At 37.4% G+C, this 17940-nt stretch overlaps 3 long non-coding RNA genes across 3 annotated transcripts; 1 reads left to right on the top strand and 2 right to left on the bottom strand.

Moving 5' to 3' along the window:
• Positions 1–3443: 3443 nt before the first annotated feature.
• Positions 3444–6380, bottom strand: LOC112436644 (uncharacterized). Its single transcript, XR_003025190.2, has 4 exons — positions 5663–6380; positions 5139–5289; positions 4681–4768; positions 3444–4091 (listed from the first exon to the last, which is right to left on the bottom strand). It is a non-coding gene; the product is annotated as an uncharacterized LOC112436644 (long non-coding RNA).
• A 1419-nt stretch (positions 6381–7799) lies between these two features.
• Positions 7800–10021, bottom strand: LOC143418723 (uncharacterized). The gene is made up of 4 exons (XR_013098736.1): positions 9457–10021; positions 9161–9313; positions 8520–8603; positions 7800–8408 (listed from the first exon to the last, which is right to left on the bottom strand). It is a non-coding gene; the product is annotated as an uncharacterized LOC143418723 (long non-coding RNA).
• A 5934-nt stretch (positions 10022–15955) lies between these two features.
• On the top strand, positions 15956–17702 carry LOC143418555 (uncharacterized). Its single transcript, XR_013098543.1, has 2 exons — positions 15956–17169; positions 17597–17702. It is a non-coding gene; the product is annotated as an uncharacterized LOC143418555 (long non-coding RNA).
• The last annotated feature ends 238 nt before the right edge of the window (positions 17703–17940 follow it).

Below are 17940 nucleotides of genomic sequence, written 5' to 3'. Positions count from 1 at the left end.
ACCAGATGATCTTTTAGTTATTATAGGAATTATTAGGAAATAACTAAAATATCTCCGCAATTTTGAGGTCTTCAGTTGACGCACCACGCTGTTGCTGAATTTTCCATCAAATCGCGAATACTTATCCTGTCAGAGGAATAAAGTCGATGTTTTTGTAATCATGTGGCATTTGTGCGTCACGCGCCACCTCTCAAACAAAGGGAACACTGCTCAAACGTGTCACTTTATTTCCTGTTTCAAGAGTGGGAGAAAGGTGTTTTGTGTCCTACGTGCCGATAAACGACAAAGACTCGCAGATCCAATACTTGAAAGATGACCTCGGTGCGCGCCTTCTCCATGCGTGCACGAGCATCCAGCAAACGGAATACTGTTACATCAGGCAGAGTGTAGGATCTGTGTGAGAGGCAGTTTGTGTCTTTTACCAACGCAATGCGTGTGGTCACACGCGCGCGCGCACTGACACACACAGGGTCTACGGGCTGTAGGACTGAACAACGTCTGCTCAGTAAATAACCTAAAGGCAGGTTGGCCTTTTCTCCGCACTTTTTCTTTTTTCTCCAGCATCTGAGCAACCGCCTCAACATCCACAAACACGTTAACTGACTGGTGCGCGGGAGCTTTAATTAAGGCGCGCCCACGCGCAGCAGATTAAAGGTTTTTTTTCCTTTCTGGGGTGGAGCGCTAATCAGTTGTCAACAACATGAGGACATCTTTCTTTTTGCTCTCTCCACCACCGGGGGATCGCTGGGGGATTCAGGCAATTTACGGACTACAAAGGAGCTCGTCTGAGACAGGAAGAGAAGAAAAGCAAGAGGCGGACTTTTTGTCTGTCCCAGTGAACTGATTGTAAATGGGAGATTAGCGGGGAAGCTTCGCCAGTCCAGCAAGTGCCCGATCGAGGAGGAAGGAGAGAAAAAGACCAATTAAGTCTACCAAATGTTAACTTACACCAGTTTCCCCCCAGTTTAGCCCACATGAAATTCCAATTAAAGCGTCCCGGTAGCAGCTTTTTTCTTTCAAAGAAGGCGGAGGGGTTAGAGTGCTTGTGTCACTCTAGCCAGGGGACAACGTTCCCACAATATCTGAGACAGGAGCTCGTTAAAGTAATACAAGGGCAATATGCGATGTTATCCCCAGTACAAGGTTGTGATTCCTTGGAGAAGCAAAACCGCTAAATACCATTGACTAACACCAGCACAACAACTAACGGATGATGGTGATGGAAATGAAAACACAGTCAAACAAGATTTAATCTAACAGCTGACTGTGTGTGTGTACTCTTCATTGAGCATTTGAATGAACAACGTTTTAATCAACTTGTTTTTATCATGCCTATGTAACAAAAGTCAGCTAGATTTATAGTTTTATATAATGCGAGCATTAAATTGAATTCACAAAGGAGAGTGCAGAAAACACATTTTCACAGCCAGTCAAAACCAGCCTACAGTGCATGTTTGTTGTGCCAGATATTCAGCAAGACTAACAGTAAATGAAATAAACAAGAAAAACAAGATAACTATAAAAGGAGATTAGACATCAAAATGCTATATCAGAAGGAGTTATGGCCATCTCTCCCTTAGCCTGCTTCTGCTGGGCTGTTCTTCCTGTTAAATGGGAGTTTTTCTTTCCCACTGTTGCCAAGTGCTTGCTCGTTGCGTTTGATTTATACTATAAGCATCTTCACCTTAAAATATAAAGCACAGTGAAGCGGCTGTTGTGATTTGGTGCTATATAAACGTTGCATTTGCTTTTCCACAAGCACATTCAAAGTTTATACTAAGTTTGTGCTTAGAAAGGCTGGGACCGCTTTGTGGCGTTGTTTCTTAACAACGCCACAAAGCGGTGCCTTGCCACCCCACCCCTCGTTAGTGAACCACTAGCCCTTTGAGACCATGAGCCTCCATTGTAAAGTACTGAGGGTTAATGAGCACTGGTTTCTCTTCAGTCTGTAGCTGTGCAATCAAAGGAAACAGAGATACTGACATGAGATGTTTAAAAACAACATTATTGTACATTTCTCATAAAGGAGCTAGTCTAACATTATGCTCTGATTTGGTTAAAAAAAATACCAGAAATGCCGAACTTGCTTGTCCAAAGACCAAAAAGTCCAAGATGATGGATAGAAATGAGCCACTCAAGATGCAGTGAACAGGCACAGCGTTCACTCACACCTCATTTAGATTCTTTTACAAAGTCATCCCAGAACCTTCCTCCACCAAAACCTCATCACAATGTCTTAAGGACAGTAGTGAGGAGCCTGTCCCTTGGATATGCCTGCTCATCTGCTTTGGCCTGTCAAGGGCATGGCAGGCTGAGAGGATGTGTTTTGTGGCTGGGAGGGAAGCGTGGGCTGCTGGGAACTGAGCAGTGAGGGAGCTCTCATCACTGATTTGTTGTCAGACTCCATTCTCTGACCTCCATCCGTCTGTCCATCCATGCAGCTATCTAGTCTGCAGCTCAGAAGCTGCGGGGGGAACCTGTAGTGGACGAGGGTGGTGAAGCTTCAGGTTTCTGTTAGTCAGAGACTGAATTTAGTTATTTTTATTGTTTGACCACACTGAAAAAAATATGTTGTTGGATTTACTTAATTCAATGGTGGACATTTGTTGCACACAGATGTTTTGCTTTGGCAGCAACTTAAACAATTGAGTTAAATTAACACAATTTATTCATGTTCAATAAACCTGTGCAATTTGTGTTGATAAAATGTGACTTAAACATGTTTTGATGAAGTAATTTGAGCTCTTGGAATATTTTAATCCTTCACAATTTTTTCACTTTATCCCAACACCATTCAATAACTTTTACCCAATACTACTTGGTCACTTAAATACTACATGTTATCTTCAAATTACATTTTGCTATTATATTCTAGTATCAAATACACAATTTTCAAATGGAGGCCTTATAACAGATTGTATTGTTCTCTTCCAAGATGGTTGCTGGCATCCACCAGTAACCTTTAAAAACAAAATGTCTAATTTCACTGCATTGATAGTAGGTAAAGAATTAAACTGACATTACTCCTCCACTGAATCTATATAAATCAACAGTTAAATAATGTCAGTTCTTCCGTGTTCTCTGGAATCAATCACAGCAAAGAAATTAGACTGTTTCTTTTGAAAAATGTTACAGGACAATACAAAACATTCTATTTAAGGCCTCTGACGTCAAGATTCAGTTAAACAACAATTATAACTAAACAATTTGAGATAATGTTAGTTTCCATTAACATTAAATTAGGTTACTGAATTGGCAAACACCTTCCTATTAACATTACCCATTTTACCCCAATAACTAAAGAAATTAGCACTTGCAGGTCAAAAACTTTATTCAAGAGACGCAAAAATAACATTGATACAGTGACTGTCAAAAATTACAGCACTGATCATACTGTGACATCTTGGTTCAAAACAGCATACTTAGAAATATTCAGCGTTCTTTACTTCAACTGAATGAAACTGAAAATACCATTTCACACGACCCATATGGGATATTTAGACTGTATAACTGTTCACGCTACATCTCTTCACTAGTAAAAGAAAGAAAAAATACAAACAGAAATTGAAAAATGCTGCCAAACAGACAAACAGAACTTGTACAGAGCAAAAGGAAAAACAAACAACAACAACAAAAACGGCTCGTCCTCATGGCAGTTGCAGAGTATATAAAAATGAACCCTGCGATCTGCTCCTGGAATTGAGCTTCAAAAATGCAGCAGAACAAGTGTGAGATTTAAATGTCCTCTCACCTAGAGCTGATCACCTTGCATGCATAACAGTGAGCTTTCCTTGCAGGAGCAGTTTTGTCTTAGTTGTGAGCTTTTCTTGAGAGCTGAGTTGCATCCAACTCCATTACCACCCATTGAATCACCTCAAAAGTGTAGCAGAGCTGTGATGGGTAACTCATATTGAAGGAATAAAAAAGGTCCAAACAGCATGGCTACTGCAAAGGTCACGTTATCCAGATCTTGAAGAACTACTATACCCTCGATGATGATGCCAACATCAGAAAAGTCATTGCCTGCTGCATCTCTGGAGACAGATGTTCATTGTGGTTTTCTCAATCTGTGCAGTGGCCTCAGTCAAGTCCTGGTTAAACACAAAACATTTTTTTAAGATTCCCTTTTAAACTCATCTCTTTTGAATCTACCAGTTCTAATGTTAGAGTAATTTAAACCATAGTAAATAGCTATAGCCAAAGAGTTGCCTGCCATGCTGCCATTCATGGTCTAACAGAGTTTCTAAGACAGAGTGAAAAACATAATAATTTCAAATGCTTTACATTAGTTTTTGTTAGAAAGACACCGGCCCATCAGAAATCCAGGTTATGTCACTCAGAAGATGTTAGAATTTAGACTTTCAGCCCCACAATTTGGTTAGCTGTTGGTCAGTTGGTCTTTTTTTTTTTTTTCAAACAAAAGCTAATGTAAATATTGGGGGGATTTTTCTTTGTTCACTAGAATGACAAATTTAAAGTTTTTTCACACTGATGTGACCCCTAATACAGGGGTAGGGGTGGGGCCTCAAGGGCCGGCGGCCGAGTTCACTACTAGGCCTCATGTGAACTTCAAATTATTAAAGAGGACTACTGGTCCTAACCAGTCCAATGAGGATCAAGTGGATAACTAAATGCATTTTTAAATGTTGCAAAGCCACAATCTACTCATAAAACACTCACCATGAACTCCTGCACCAAGATGTTGCAATTGTCTTTCACACAGATGCAGAGCACTTTGATGAGACCCCCTTTGAGCATTAATGTCATCCTAAAGTATTATAACAAAGAAAACAGAGATTTGTGAACTTTTCAGTAGCACAGAAGAAAATGATCCCAGACAAAAACTTGACTTTTTAAACCAGTCAACATGCAACACCAGCATCTACAAAGCAATATCAAAAATTCCTGTTTGACATCAACTTTATGGATATATAGTTTCCAGAACATATATTTTTAAAAAAAGATAATTTTTTCTCAGTGGGCCAGTAAATGCATGACAAAAAAGAATGGCATCCTTTCAGTGGAATCAGTACTCACAGGTAATAGTTGACTGTTTCAATGGATGCAGCATAAAAATCTTTTACTGACCTAATGCAATACATATACACTTTGTAGTTAAAGAATTTTAAAGTTCTTACTGTCATCATGGCAGCTACATCCTTTAGCTTTGTGCCCTGTTCCCCCGATCACTTTGCAAACACTTTCAGCAGACTGTCAGAGAGAAACTCAGCTCCGTCAGAAACCTTGACTGTATGCATGGTTGGGATGCACTGGAATGCTGCATTTTATCTGAAATAACATTTTGAAATTTTGAAATAACAGCAGGCACTGTGCTTGGTTAATCAGTAATGTTTTGTTGAATAAAAACTGTGTTTCCAGATCTTATGGGATTAAAAAAATCCAAAGATGTTTGTTTCTGATTTGCAACCCAAGAACCCACAAGTTACAACCTCATTTTAGTTCAAGTGTGCATTAATGTGAGTCCAGTAATCACCTTTCTGACAATACATACAGGTATAAGTTAAACCTATGGCAGATTTTGGATTTCTCAGTTGTTTTAATAGGGTGGTCTATTTGTGTATGCATGCACCTAATAATTATACAAAACCTATTATAATTAAGTTACAGAAACCTTAAGCGAAAATAGAATATACTTTCTTACCATAACACCTTGAACCCACAATCCATCAGCTGACTCCTGGTGAAATGCAGAATAGATGTGGTCTCTCAATGTGCAGCAAAAAAAACAAAAAGAAAAGGACAGCAGGTGAGGGCAGGAGGGGTAGGGATGTAAGCTAGCATAATACCGCTGATGATATTAGCTAAAGCTGTTCAATGTCCAAAATCTCACTAACACCACGGTGCAGTAAATACACAATGTAACTGAAGAGTCAGTTGGCAAATCTATTCACACAGAAAACCAAATTATGTTATGAGTGCCTCGTAATTAGGTTTAATGTGATATTACGGCTCTTGTGCCAAAGACAAATTCAAATGAAAAAGCGCCAATTCTTTGACAACAGATAAAACAGCAAATAAGCTAATGGCTCTTTTTTAGCATGTTACATGGCGACACTCTAGACGTTTAACTACATTTGGCTGAAATATGGTAAATATTAATTCAAAAAATCAAGACATACCAAAAACGTAGAGTTGGCTGCTCGACTTGACTGAGATGGATGCCTTTTTTGAACCACGATCCAAAGCCCACGAGATGAAATCACGCGTGGTTTCACGAGATTTAACGTTGCTATCTTATTGACTTACTTCACCTGAACATGATATGAACAATTTAATACACCCTTTCTGCATATCATGTAGTTTTTACACTATATAGTTACATTTATCTTTAAAACATGAGGTAATTGTGTTAAATACATGCAAGATGCTTACATAAATCCAAGAGATGGCCAGTCCCTTTTTTTCAGTGCAATTTTAGGACAAAACACACACAACATCAAGTATTCACTGCTTTAATGCCACATCTGTTTCTTCAAAGTATAAAATCAAGGCAATTGCTTCCAGGGCACAACTTTTAGATTGTGCTGTGTACGTTTGTTATGTTGTGTTTAATTACTTTCATTTTCTCAAAACACGACGAACAGTAAGAATTAGCTTGTTTTCTAATCCATTAACAATGAATTATTATGTTTTTAAACATTCAGATTTCAAAGTCTGAATGATTTGGCGCTATATAAATATAACATATTACTAAATAGATGTGACTAAAACATTATGACAAAGCACCCTTGAACAAAAGATAACTTTTCAACTACTTTGGTAAAGATATTTCCAAATCACTGTGATTAGTTTGAGTTTAGTGTTGAACGTTCCCAGATTAATTCACTACTTCCCGCTAAAGTGAGTGAGCTGCAGAGTTGTGATGCCTTTTTTTTTCACCCACACACAGCAGCTGCACGTGGGTCTTTTTCCTATTCATGAATTTGTATGTTAGGTCATGTTCAAACAGCTGGCTATGATAGCCAAAGTGAAACAACACAGTAACCTTAAATGGCCAAGTAAGGCTACACTGAAAAAAAAAGTTCTTTCAATTTACTTGAATTTATTGTGTACATCGGTCCCACATAATATGAATAAGTATGACTGACTTAATTTTCCACTTTCCCTCAAGTAATTAATGCTTGCCAAATCAAAGTATTTTATTTACATCAGATTACTTTAAAAAATCATGTTTGATGTACTAATATTAATCTGTTATCATAATATCAATGTATTGCATAATGTCAATATATTTTAATGTTTAACACCAACTTATTTTTATTTGCCAGTGGTATGCAATGATATTATGTAATGTAAACACATTGCAATTATGTTCCTGCAACACAAATTATGGCTTTAAATCCTACTTAATTTTTTCAATTGAAATATTAACTGATCATTATTGACAAAAAAGGCAAAGACTGTGAGTGCTACTGAACAGTTCACCTTTATTAAACTGTAACAGCAGTGAAAGCAGCAATTCTGCCATGAACAAGTCCAAAATCACATCCATATAAACTTGTTAACACATTTTTAAAGATAGCCTGCAGAAATAGCTAGAAGAAAGAGTTAGTTTGAGAATATATTTGCAAATATTTCACAAAAAACTGACCTTAGCAGCAAATAAAAGAAAGTGCTTATAGATGATCCTGTCATCTCTTACATATAACATTTGTATTAATTACACAATTGAAAATGTAAACTAAATTAAGACTACCTGAAAAAAAGCAACACGCTTTTATGAATAAACAGATTTACACAAATATAACTTGTGTGTTATTTTACAACAGTTTCAGCTTCTGTACAAGTATTTACCTGTACAAGATTTCAAATAAGTTAAGCCTTAAATGACATTGTTACATAACTAATACCAAACACCTACATGAATTTTAATCTTCATTTTAAACATGTAAGCAGGACATTAAGGTATACTTAGAACATATTGCTAAAAATCGTCAGTAAAAATTTCTTACAACATGATACCAAAAGGAAAAATCATCCTGCATTGCAGTCACATGAGGGGAAAGCAATAAAAACATAAGCAGTATAACGTTACTGAACACAAAATGAAAAACTGCAAAGAATTGCAGAAGTGCAGTCTTTGACTTCTCAATGAAACAGATGGTTTTTGAAAGCAAGAACTTTAGAGAGTTTAGCTCCATCCAGTTCCATGAAAACCTTCTGGAAAACGTCAAAGTTGTAGCGAAGGTCCGCAGGGTAGGCAAGGTTTAATGCATACATTAGTCCAAATAGCATTATCACAGCAAATGCTACATTATCCAAAGTCTTCGCCACCCTGATGCCTGCAAGGACCACTCTTGTTCATCTGCTGAAGCTTGCTCTTTAAGAAGATAAATTCAAACAGTGGTGTCTTCAACAGTCTCACTGATGGCACGTTGTTCCATGCCCTGTAAAAAAGAAGCCATGTTAGTCATTTCATGCCAAGTAAGTAATATGACACTGTGGAAAGTCCGAAAAAAAAAGAAAAAAAAAAAGAAAAGAAAAAGACAAGTACATACCACATACTCCCGGATAAGCATGCCAGGGTCTTCACCCATGTAGATACACACTCCCTTGACACACTCAGCATCAACATCTTCACACTGAAATGAAATGTATGTAATTAGCATCTTCATTCAGCCCTTGTCCTTCATTTAAGTTTTAATAGTGTACTTTACATGAATGTTTTTAAAGTAAAGGCACACAAATTAATAATAGGTTTACTGGCAATTAATAATAAGTTGACAAAGTGAAGGTTAAAAAAAACAAGTAGATGTAAAAATACAAAATGAGAGAATTTATCATGGGAAACATTTGAAATCTTCCACAATTATAAAATTTCATCCAAAGAGGATTATGGGTGGCTGTAGCTAAGGTGGCAGAGCAGGTCAGCCACTAATCAGAAGGTCGGTAGTTCGATCCCAGGCTGCCTCCTGGCTGCATACCAAATATCCTTGGGCAAGATACTAACCCCGTGTTTGCCTACTGGTGGTGGTCAGAGGGCCCGGTGGCGCCTCTGTCAGTGTGCACCAGGGCAGCTGTGGCTACAATGTAGCTTGCCAGTGTGTGTGAATGGGTGAATGACTGAATGTAGTGTGAAGCGCTATACGAATGCAGGCCATTTACCATGTTAAGTGAATGTTCAGGATTTATCACTTACATTATCCATTTATGCCACAATTCTTTTCAGTATTAGTCCAAGCTCTCCTCTTCTGTTGACCAACTTCACCAGGTTGTCCAAGTGGAGAGCCAGCTGAGCCAGGAACTTTGTTTAAGGGGGGATGGTGGCAATTCTCTTAAACTCAGCGTTGATCTGAAAACATGAGCACAGAGGAATGAGCTTCAAAGGTTTAATACCTGGAAGAAGGCTGCAATCACTCATGCTGAAGAAATGGGCTGTGCCTTAACCATTTTAGGCTAATACCACAAGAACACCGTGTATGAGGCAAACCTTACCTCATGGAAATCAAATAGAGCAGGCCATCTTGCCATGAAAGCCTCCACCATTGGTGCATCACGAACACCTTCATGTCTTCTGTATGAAAAAGTCTTTTCCATCTTGAGTTTCACCAACTCTGTTACTCTTTTTTATGTCCATGTTGTGGGCTTTGACATGTCAATAGCTTTAAGAGTCCCTTTGTCTGCTACTTCTGAAACTGAGGTAAGGTTAAGAAACTCATTCCCAAACAAGGAATCCATAAACTGAAGTCTGAAACTGCCCTGAAGACAACACTGTCTCTTGACTTCAACGATGAGATCCTCAGTTGATTCAGGCGCTCCATTAGAGAGTGAGCCTTCGACAGGTTCCGTCAGCCAAAACAGTCTTTAGGACCATAGGACTCCCCATAGGACATATCAGACATTCAGAAAGCACGGTGGCACGGTGGTTAGCACTGTTGCCGCACAGCAAGAAGGTCCTGAGTTCAATTCCAACATCAGGCCGGGGTCTTTCTGTGTGGAGTTTGCATGTTCTCCCCGTGTTTGCGTGGGTTCTCTCCGGGTACTCCGGCTTCCTCCCACCGTCCAAAGACATGCAGCTTCTGGGGATAGGTTGATTGGATAATCCAAATTGTCACTAGGTGTGAATGTGCGAATGAATGTGAGTGTGAATGGTTGTCTGTCCCTGTGTGTTGGCCCTGCGACAGACTGGCGACCTGTCCAGGGTGTACCCTGCCTCTCGCCCTATGACAGCTGGGATAGGCTCCAGCGCCCCCCGCGACCCTGAAAAGGATAAGCGGAAGCGAATGGATGGATGGATGGACATTCAGAAAGAATCATTTCAGTTTAGTTTTCATAAAGCTATCCATACCCAATAGTCAAAGTTATAAAGATCAGACATAAAAAAAAGAAGAATTTATCTAATGAAATACATGCGACTGAACCTATTACACTTATATGAACACCTTTTATTTCTATATGCCTTTTTAAAGTCACAATGTGGACTGATCCAATCTCATAGTCAACCAATGGATAAGTATTAAGGAGTTCACAGAGCGAAGCGAGAGTGAATATTCTTGTGGATACTGGGCGGAGCTCAAAAGCTCTGTCGTGCTCTCTGTACCAGCCACCAAGCTCTCTGACAATGTAGAATATGCTGTGGTACAATGCAGATATGGTTTTTCAGTATTCTGGCAATCCACCTGCGGCCAGTACCATTCCATTTCTATAAATTATACTCTTTATGTCACACACTGTGCAAGGTTGACCTCTAGAATGTCAGGGAATATGTACCTAATGACTTAAGCTATCTCCTCTTTAAGCAAATCCACTAGAAAGGCCGATACAGCTGAGACCTCTAATTCAGAATTGCCGAGAAATGGGGAGTTTAGATTATAAGCTATCATCATCTGATGTTTTGACTTCTGTAATCATAAAGGTAACAATTTCACCATCACAAAAAACATTAATTTTAATTGAAAAACGGTATTCCAGTCCAGAAGAGCATCAATGGTTTCTTTAAAGTACCAATCTTTCCCTCATTAGTGTGAATGCTTGAAAAGCATTCACAGTATTGTTCTTCTAATCTTTCTTATTAGTGTGAATGCTTGAAAAGCATTCACAGTATTGTTATTCGAATCTTTATTAGTGTGAATGCTTGAAAAGCATTCACAGTATTGTTATTCAAATCTTTATTATTAGTGTGAATGCTTGAAAAGCATTCACAGTATTGTTCTTCTAATCTTTATTATTATTATTATTATATTTTATTCTGTATTCCGTACGTTTTTTGTAATCCTACTCCTTCAAAACCGTTCAACTTAGAAAAACCATTCCAACACCGTTAGATTCCTATTCTTTTGGACAACACTGCTTCCATTTTTCATATTTTTAACATTTATATTTTTAATTTTATTCAACTTTATTCAACAAAAATTTATAATGTATTTCAATGGGGAGACCCTTCAAATCCTCATTCAACTTACTCATTTTTAAACTCTTACTACTTCCACATACATTGACATAGAGCCACCATTCAAACTTTAAAACGAAGACAAGACATTCAACTATTCAACTTGCATTTATCTTTTCAATATCTATTATACTTTTTCTTCAGTTCCAGTTTAAGTTTCATGATGTTTTTTCACCCGTTTCAGAGTTTATAATGGGTGTGTATGGGACGGAATGTTGGGGCTAGAGTGAGGCAGCTCAACTGCTAGAGTGAGAGGAGCAAAAAAAATAATCTTAAAATCTTTTTTAAAACTGCTGCTGTGTCCGCAGCGTTTGCTCTACAGGTATGATTTTACCCTCAAAACGTAGCCATGGCTGTCCTCTTTCATCCAATGTGTTTACTATTGTACTAGGTGTTATGGTTCTTTCATAAATGTCACCAATGCACAGCCTCCTCCCTCCAACTCTTCCATAGACTCTAATGTTAAAATGGCTCAGAAGGTTCGTTTGAAAATCAGAAGAGCATGGTGTCTTTCCACTGTCACCACGTCCATATAATAAACTCCACAGACATGAAAACTGAGAATTTGGTAGACTAGACATTGCTGTCGCTCACAGTGAAAGAATTTTGTCAATACGACTTTTACTTTTCATTTGGGAACGATTTGTTTCGGCCTGACTTTTCTGTTCATTTTAAGCAGCAAAAGTGAGGTGCATGTCTGTGTCCGTGTGTATGGAGCCATTGGGTGCGGTCACTATAGCAACCAGGCTCACACCTGCCTGCTTAACGAGCTCTCTCTGCCACTCTGCCAAAATTAATCTTAAACACTTCTCTTTCAACTGCTGCTGTGTCCACAGTGTTAAAGCCATCATTTTACCCTCAAAACGTCGCCATCGTTGTTCTTTTTCCAACATCTTGTCTTTCAAAGCTCAGAGATGTAAACTTTTTAAACTGTGTGGGTCCAAGTGGAGGGATCACATTTTAGTCATTCAGTGATTCAAAGAATATGACCTTTTAATATTCTTTCAGATGTTTTCTGACTCTAAATGTTCTTTTCTCATTTCTTAGGTTTTTCTAATTTACAATTAAAACATTTTCAGCTTTTTTCCAACTTCTTCTTCTGTGTAACCTTCAGCTTTTAGCAGTTCAGCACTTTTGTTTTCAGGTTAAATTCGGGGGTTTTTTTTAATCTCATTCAAAATTTTTAACTTAAATTCAGTAATTATTTCATTTCAATGCATACATTCAGATTCAAGCATTCACACTGCAGTTTCTTCAGAAAATGCACTTTCTAGTTCTATTTTATTATTATTCTGTATTCCGTACGTTTTTTGTAATCTATCTCCTTCAAAACCGTTCAACTTAGAAAAACCATTCAAACACCGTTAGATTCCTATTCTTTTGGACAACATTGCTTCTATTTTTCTCATTTTTAACATTTATATTTTTAATTTTATTCAACTTTTTTCAACAAAAATTTATAATGTATTTCAATGGGGAGACCCTTCAAATTCTCATTCAACTTCCTCCTCTTTAAACTGTATCTACTTCCACATACATTGACATAGAGCCACCATTCAAACTTTAAAACGAAGACAAGACATTCAACTATTCAACTTGTATTTATCTTTTCAATATCTATTATACTTTTTCTTCAGTTCCAGTTTAAGTTTCATGATGTTTTTTCACCCGTTTCAGATTTTATAATGGGTGTGTATGGGACGGAATGTTGGGGCTAGAGTGAGACAGCTCAACTGCTAGAGTGAGAGGAGCAAAAAAATTAATCTTAAAATCTTTTTTAAAACTGCTGCTGTGTCCGCAGCGTTTGCTCTACAGGTATGATTTTACCCTCAAAACGTAGCCATCGCTGTCCTCTTTCATCCAATGTGTTTACTATTGTACCAGGTGTTATGGTTCTTTCATAAATGCCACCAATGCACAGCCTCCTCCATCCAACTCTTCCATAGACTCTAATGTTAAAATGGCTCAGAAGGTTCGTTTGAAAATCAGAAGAGCATGGTGTCTTTCCACTGTCACCACGTCCATATAATAAGGTCCACAGGCATGAAAACTGAGAATTAGGTAGACTAGACATTGCTGTCGCTCACGGTGAAAGAATTTTGTCAATACGACTTTTACTTTTCATTTGGGAGCGATTTGTTTCGGCCTGACTTTTCTGTTCATTTTAAGCAGCAAAAGTGAGGTGCATGTCTGTGTCCGTGTGTATGGAGCCCTTGGGTGCGGTCACTATAGCAACCAGGCTCACACCTGCCTGCTTAACGAGCTCTCTCTCTCTCTCTGCCAAGATTCATCTTAAACACTTCTCTTTCAACTGCTGCTGTGTCCACAGTGTTAAAGCCATCATTTTACCCTCAAAACGTCGCCATCGTTGTTCTTTTTCCAACATCTTGTCTTTCAAAGCTCAGAGATGTAAACTTTTTAAACTGTGTGGGTCCAAGTGGAGGGATCACATTTTAGTCATTCAGTGATTCAAAGAATATGACCTTTTAATATTCTTTCAGATGTTTTCTGACTCTAAATGTTCTTTTCTCATTTCTTAGGGTTTTCTAATTTACAATTAAAACATTTTCAGCTTTTTTCCAACTTCTTCTTCTGTGTAACCTTCAGCTTTTAGCAGTTCAGCACTGTTGTTTTCAGGTTAAATTCAGGTTGTTTTTTTTTTTTTTTATCTCATTCAAAATTTTTAACTCAAAATTCAGAAATTAATTCATTTCAGTGCATACATTCAGATTCAAGCATTCACACTGCAGTTTCTTCAGAAAATGCACATTCTAGTTAGTGTGAATGCTTGAAAAGCATTCACAGTATTGTTGTTGTAATCTTTATTAGTGTGAATGCTTGAAAAGCATTCACAGTATTGTTCTTCTAATCTTTATTAGTGTGAATGCTTGAAAAGCATTCACAGTATTGTTCTTCTAATCTTTATTATTATTATATTTTATTATTTTTCCGTACGTTTTTTGAAAGCCTACTCCTTCAAAACCGTTCAACTTAGAAAAACCATTCAAACATCGTTAGATTCCTATTATTTTGGACAACATTGCTTCTATTTTTCTCATTTTTAACATTTATATTTTTAATTTTATTCAACTTTATTCAACAAAAATTTCCCATGTATTTCAATGGGGAGACCCTTCAAATTCTCATTCAACTTACTCATTTTTAAACTCTTACTACTTCCACATACATTGACATAGAGCCACCATTCAAACTTTAAAACGAAGACAAGACATTCAACTATTCAACTTGTATTTATCTTTTCAATATCTATTATACTTTTTCTTCAGTTCCAGTTTAAGTTTCATGATGTTTTTTCACCCGTTTCAAAATTTATAATGGGTGTGTATGGGACGGAATGTTGGGGCTAGAGTGAGACAGCTCAACTGCTAGAGTGAGAGGAGCAAAAAAATTAATCTTAAAATCTTTTTTAAAACTGCTGCTGTGTCCACAGCGTTTGCTCTACAGGTATGATTTTACCCTCAAAACGTAGCCATCGCTGTCCTCTTTCATCCAATGTGTTTACTATTGTACTAGGTGTTATGGTTCTTTCATAAATGTCACCAATGCACAGCCTCCTCCCTCCAACTCTTCCATAGACTCTAATGTTAAAATGGCTCAGAAGGTTCGTTTGAAAATCAGAAGAGCATGGTGTCTTTCCACTGTCACCACGTCCATATAATAAACTCCACAGGCATGAAAACTGAGAATTCAGTAGACTAGACATTGCTGTCACTCACGGTGAAAGAATTTTGTCAATACGACTTTTACTTTTCATTTGGGAGCGATTTGTTTCGGCCTGACTTTTCTGTTCATTTTAAGCAGCAAAAGTGAGGTGCATGTCTGTGTACGTGTGTATGGAGCCCTTGGGTGCAGTCACTATAGCAACCAGGCTCACACCTGCCTGCTTAACGAGCTCTGTCTCTCACTCTGCCAAGATTAAATCAAAAATGTGTGTTACATCTAAGCAGTTGTAGTAAGATTAACTTTTTCAATAGGTACAATAAGACAGGTTTGACAGGCTTTTGCCACAGATTAACAGTATGTCAGTAGTTAATATAGGCTAACTGAATAGAGACCTGAATTATTGCCCTGTTAAATTCAAGTTGATTGTGTATTGGTGGACTTGTCTTCTCCACACAGGTTTTTCATACCTCGGCAGTTTTAGTCAGTTGATGACTTTAAAATAATCTTTTCTGACTGGATAATTAAAGCTCACAGCATCTACCTGTCTGTAGTGTATTTTCCCACATTTTAAATAATCGAATCTCATTTAATGTCTCTGTTTTTAGTCTGTATAGTTTATCTCCCCACGAATACGCTCAAAGTAGTCTTAAAATAAAATCCATAAAACAGTTCAAGATGACATACTTTTTATTTGCTAATTTAATGCCAGTTGCCCTCTTTCCTGAGTATAAGCGAATGAGTGACATAAAGAGAAAAAGTACCAATTTGTATGCTGGTGAGTCTTGTGTATTTTTTTCTCTGTCTCTCTATGACAGAGAAATATATATGCTCATTATTGATGTTCAAACTGATGCTCAAATTTCCAAGCTCCACCTGAACGCCTCATCAGTCTTTAACTAATCACTGCACCAACTGCCGTCATTCCGCTTTGCTCTCTGCTGTGGTAAGTACAATACACTCAGTACAGCACTGTTTTAATTTTATGATGGTAAAAATACATGTTTGACATTTAAACTCACATATCAAGTCTTTTTAAAGTTCAACAGAGTTCAAAGAATAAAGAAAGCAAAAAAAGAACCTTTGCTACCATTTATATAGGTTTATGACTTTTGCTGTTAGCAGCAGTGCTAACGCTAGCTTCAATGCTAATGCTAGCTATAGTGCTAACACTAGCCTTAGCAGTTGTTAACTGACAAAAAGAATATTCTTGTGATATTCCTGTGATATTTATTGGCGGTCAGTGAGACAAAAGTAACAAATGAGATTTATTATTGCCATTGTGGCTCAGTTTTAACAGTAAGAGTACTTCATGACTTTTGCTGTTAGTAGCAGGAATGCTAACGCTAGCTTCAATGCTAACGCTAGCTTCAATGCTAATGCTAGCTATAGTGCTAACACTAGCCTTAGCAGTTGTTAACTGACAAAAAGAATATTCCTGTGATATTCCTGTGATATTTATTGGCGGTCAGTGAGACAAAAGTAACAAATGAGATTTATTATTGCCATTGTGCCTCAGTTTTAACAGTAAGAGTACTTCATGACTTTTGCTGTTAGTAGCAGTGCTAATGCTAGCTTCGATGCTAATGCTAGCATCAATGCTAACGCTAGCTATAGTGCCAACACTAGCCTTAGCAGTTTTTAACTGACAAAAAGAATATTCCTGTGATATTCCTGTGATATTTATTGGCGGTCAGTGAGACAAAAGTAACAAATGAGCTTTATTATTGCCATTGTGCCTCAGTTTTAACAGTAAGAGTGCTAGTTCTACCAGCAGTGCTAACACTAACTGAAGTTAGTGTTAGCACTTAGCGATGCTAAGGGTAGTAACAGTCTAACAGTAGCCTTATATAAGTACTTAAATAAATACTTCAGTTAATTAGTTTGAATTATAAAATGGCTGCTGTATCAGCTGGTGTGCTATATTACTCTATAATTACCCTGCTGACTATAAGTTCAGTGTATCATGTCGTGTGGGCTTTGTTTTTTTGTTAGTCTGATAAAACTGTACAGACAACTAACATGTTATTTCTTGTCTTACACTTTCAGGAACTTGACTCACATCTGTGCTTTGCCTGGTAGGTGTGCACATACTGTTAGAGAAGTACACCAAAATTTTAAAAAAATAATCTGACTAATATAAGCTTTAAAGTGATGGGTTCAAACTTTGTGCTAGACCTTTTAAACACATTTTTATAATAAAGACACATAAGTTCAGCTTAACAATTGGGCTAAAATATTTTTTTCGTACATTTTTGCACATTACATGTGATTAGTTAACAATTCACTCAGTCATATTTGTATTTAAAAATATTATTGCTGAATTTAATTAAATATTTATTCTTTTAAAAAGTGCCAAATTGTGCAACTTTTTGCACATGGCAGCCGACAACAGTTTAGCTTGAATATTTGTTTTGTCCTTTTTCAGTAGTCACAATTAGTTCATACAATTACCATGTGATATAATTTTATTAAAAAAAATTTTTTCTTGTTTTTTGTTCACAGTGTGCAGAAGAAGAACAAGGACCAGATCTCCAGTCTTCTATCTCACATCCCAACCCCCCAACCCCTCTATCTTCTGTCCTACTCCACCTGTTGTCTCTGCCTTCTTTCCATCTGTATTTCACCCTGTGGTTTGTGAGAAATTTTGCCAAACCAAGAATCTTATTGCGGTTTGATTTAAAGCCGTGTCTCTCCTGCTCTGTCTGTTCTCTCTGCTAAATTTTCTCTCTACCTGTTTTTCACTCTTTGGCTTGCTGCTGAAAAATGCACAAGCCAATAAAACAATAAAGAGTGCATATTTTGCCTCAACCTGAGAACAAACTGAACAAACAAAGAAAACTCTGCGG

The sequence above is a fragment of the Maylandia zebra genome, linkage group LG5, assembly GCF_041146795.1.
Source record: "Maylandia zebra isolate NMK-2024a linkage group LG5, Mzebra_GT3a, whole genome shotgun sequence".
Taxonomy (NCBI): domain Eukaryota; kingdom Metazoa; phylum Chordata; class Actinopteri; order Cichliformes; family Cichlidae; genus Maylandia; species Maylandia zebra.
This window is presented reverse-complemented; position numbering and strand designations above follow the sequence as displayed.